Source organism: Lissotriton helveticus, chromosome 4_1 (genome assembly GCF_964261635.1).
Source record: "Lissotriton helveticus chromosome 4_1, aLisHel1.1, whole genome shotgun sequence".
In the NCBI taxonomy this organism is placed as follows: Eukaryota; Metazoa; Chordata; class Amphibia; order Caudata; family Salamandridae; genus Lissotriton; species Lissotriton helveticus.
This window is the reverse complement of record NC_136063.1, coordinates 1,541,645,568-1,541,649,497: the sequence shown is the minus strand read 5'-3', so window position 1 is coordinate 1,541,649,497 and position 3,930 is coordinate 1,541,645,568. Positions and strand designations below refer to the sequence as shown.

Here is a 3,930-nt window from a genome sequence, read left to right as displayed (position 1 = left end):
ATCAAACCATGAGTTGCCATGATCTTGTCAAATAGCGAAATAGTGCGACATGCGGTGATGGTGTCCATAAGTTCCACTTCAGGATATTTTGAAAAGTCATCTATTACCACCAACATATGCCGCCCATCAGGCAAGCACCCAAAATCAGCACTTGCCCTCTGCCACGGGAAAGAGGGGATACCTTCTGTGATGATGGGAGCAGGAGCATCCCCTCCTCCAGCAGATTGACACAGCGCACAGCCCAACACTGTGCTCTCCACGAGTGCATCCAGTCCAGGAAACCATCACTTGGATCTCAAACGGGATTTGGTTTTTACCACCCCTTGATGAACCAAATGAGCTAGATCCACTACACGCTGTTGAAGACAGGTAGGAATCCCCAACCTTGGTCCCCTCATAAGACATCCCTCCGGGGAACGAGCCAACTCACCCCGTACCTGAAAAAGGGAAACCAAAGTAGACTTCGCATCCACTGTACAACACTTAGTGGAATGCATCAACTCAGTCCATTTCCCAGTACCAACAGTGGACAGGCACAGTTGAAGGCAATCATCCCTAGCCGTGGCACTCAAAATCTCCTCCATAGAAATAGGGAGAGGCCTGGAACGTTCTACCACCAAACGTACATACTCCTCAACCTCCTCGGCATCATTTTCCTCTGCAACAGTAGCAGGACGAAAGTGCCGGGAAAGATAGTCAGCGAGATTCGAAACCCCAGGACGGAAAACCACTGTAAAGCTGTAATCTTGCAACTGCAAAATTCATTTTTCAATACGGGGAGGAGGCTTTGAAGATGAACCCATAAACAAATGTATAAGAGGTTTATGATCAGTAAATACAACGAAAGGCTGGCCATACAAATATAAATGAAAAGGACGGCATCCCCAATGCACAGCAATGGCCTCCTTCTCGATGTGAGAATACCTCTGTTCGGTGGCAGTCAAAGCACGACTAGCATATGCCACGGGAGCCAATTCACCATTCCCCTGCCGCTGGGGAAGTACTTCCCTCAACCCCCAAGGACTGGCATCCACAGAAAGCTCAGAGTCCAGCAACGGATTGAAGTACATCAAGGTAGTGTCAGCAGATAGGGCCTGCTTAGTAGCTCGAAAAGCAGACTCCTGTTCCGGGCCACAATCCCAGGCAACATTTGACTTGATGAGTTCCCGCAAAGGATCCGTTAGTTCTGACAAACCACGGATGAATCCGCTACAGTAGTTGACCATCCCCATGAAGCTCCTTACACCAGACACATTCACAGAAGCAGAGGCGGACTGAATATCACGCACCTTCAGAGGATCAGGGGACACACCATCCTGCGAGAATCGATAACCGAAGAACGAAATGTCATTCCTTAAAAAGTCACATTTCTCTTTATGCAGGGTGAGGCCATGATCTAACAACCTTTGAAACTCACCTTTAAGGCGGCTGAGATGTTCATCCAAGGTCGGGGCATGTACCAAAATATCATCGCTGACATTTATTAAACCGTTCAGCCCAGACAAAACCCCACGGATAGTGTCCTGAAAAACCTCTGCGGCATTCGAAATGCCAAAGCTAAGGCGCTTGTAACGCCGTAAACCCACATGAGTAGAGAATGTGGTAATCGCTCTGGACGCAGGGTCAAGCACGCGTCACAGAACGTAGGCTGGCGATGCCCCCAGACACCACCGGAGCAGGCAAGCGGCAAACAGGACACCCCGAACCCGCCAGGAAACAGGAGGACACTGCTCTCTCTCGGCACAGGAACCGCGGCAAGATGGCACGCCAGCAGGAAAATAAATGCCTCCAAAAGAGCGTCGCAGCTCCACACCAGCACCGGAACGAACCAGGAGCGGGAGAACAGCACACAGTGTATCCCACCTTCGTCGCCAAAGATGTTGTATCTGAGATCACAAATAACGAATACCACACAGGTTAGACTGTTCAATGTCCTGGCTACACCAGGACCTTTTTATTACACCAAAGAACCCCGCCCCCAATTAACTAATTAACCACTAACGGTATATAAGGCACATGTGTGATCACGCGATCCCCTTTGGCACCGTCAGTCGAAAGAGGTAAGAAAAACGCACATATCACACACTGCTGTTTGTAAAGTACGGGGCGGGGTACTAGACCACCAGATATGTGCTCTGTTATATGGACGGCCGTGTGCACACTACAGAGGTTGAAGAAGCTGGAGAAATTATGGGGCAGATTTATGTTGGGAATGCGCCACGTTTGCATCACGCAACTGCGGCGTAAACATGGCGCATCCCTACGACCCATTTACAACGTGGCGCATCTAGGCAGATGCGTCACGTTGTAAAGCCCTGCGCCACTTGTGGGCGTTCCGGCGCAGGGTGGGCGTTCCGGTCCAGGTGCGCCTCGCAAAAGTGGCTGAGTGAAATCTATAAGATTTCCTCAGTCACTTTCAGGCCAATGCTGCGTCAAAACCCTGCGCCTTCTTGAAGCAGGTGTAGGTCTTGACGCAGCATTGTAAAGATGGGGCACCCCCGAGCCTTGCTGGAGCTGCGTCGCGCTTGCGACGCAACTCCAGCAATGCGCCACCTTTACGGCACAGATGCGTCCAGCATCTGTGCCGTTTTTTGCCCCATGGTGCGGCGCAAAATAACTGGCGCATCCCTGGGGATGCGCCAGTTATCATAAATCTGCCCCTATATCTCTTTCACATTAAGGAGTGAAGATAATAGCAGGAGTCAAATACTGAGGTGTAAAAGGGCTCACTTAAGGAACTCACAGAAGGTACGAGCAATGAAAGTCACAACAACTTTAACATCCTTCTGCTCTCTTGGGCAAAGATTAGTGATGTCACTTTGTATATTTTGTCCCATGCTCTGATTGGATCAAAGTCCTTTCGATTTAGTCAGGCAGCCATTCAGAACTCGCGACTTAACTAGTTCTTTTCCGCTGCAGTGCAAGTGAGGTGTGGCGGGAAATACAACTGTTTGCGCACAACATTATAAATTTCAACTGGAAAGAACGACTGTTCCGCAGACACAATAAATGTGTCATTTATTTTTCTAGAACCGTGGCCATGCACCAGTATCTCAGTTGCCATGTTATTTTGCCAAGTTTCAATGGAATAAGTCACTGGCAACTGTATCCGTGACAGCCATTATGAAGGTCCGTGCCTTCGGGAACACGTTAGTAAAGGAGATTTTTCAAAAAATCACTAGCATTTGTTGTTCCATGGAAATAGTGGGCCCTTTGGCAAATCGATAGTTATCTGTTTTACAGTTAAAAACAGACCTCTCGAGAAACTCTGAATGGCCCACTTTTAAATAAAAAATATTGGCTGTAAATTCTGTAATTTAATTCAAATGCCTAGCTGTTTGTGTAACGAAGTTTACAGATCAGTTTATTATAATATCACACAGAACATTGTAATGTTTATATTATTAGTTGAAAAAAGTACCATCCATAATCGAGCCAGCCAGGAGTCGAACCTGGAATCTTCTGCTCCGTAGGCAGACGCGTTATCCATTGCGCCACTGGCCCACTGGTGAGAATTGATGATAGGGGTGAAAGTACAGAGTTACGAATCCCAGGGTATCGGTAGAAAGTGATACTGATAGCTGATCAGCACTGTGCTGTTAACTGGCACTTTCCCTGATAAAAGTTCACATGCCAAAGACGGAGTGAAGTGTTGCAATTACACATCACACGATGTATTGCATCAAGGAGCAGCCGTCCGGATTGCGTTGACACAGCTTTTTTAGTCATGTTTCAAGAAAAAAACTAGGCGAAGACTAGCAGAAGATCTGCGGGGAGTGTGAGGAGCCCCGAGGTGAACGCGAGGCGGCGGGAGCCCACCCCACTTCTTTCATAAAATAATGCTCGGATATTATGTATTCCTTCAATTAAACTTTTTAGAGCAGAGGCTGGATGCGCCCTTAGAAATATAAGATGGCCGCCACAGACTCT

General features: G+C 48.0%; 1 non-coding gene across 1 annotated transcript; it reads right to left on the bottom strand.

Annotated features, from left to right (window-relative positions):
- Window positions 1–3,431: 3,431 nt before the first annotated feature.
- Window positions 3,432–3,504, bottom strand: TRNAR-ACG (transfer RNA arginine (anticodon ACG)). Its single transcript has one exon. It is a non-coding gene; the product is annotated as a tRNA-Arg (tRNA).
- Window positions 3,505–3,930: the final 426 nt, after the last annotated feature.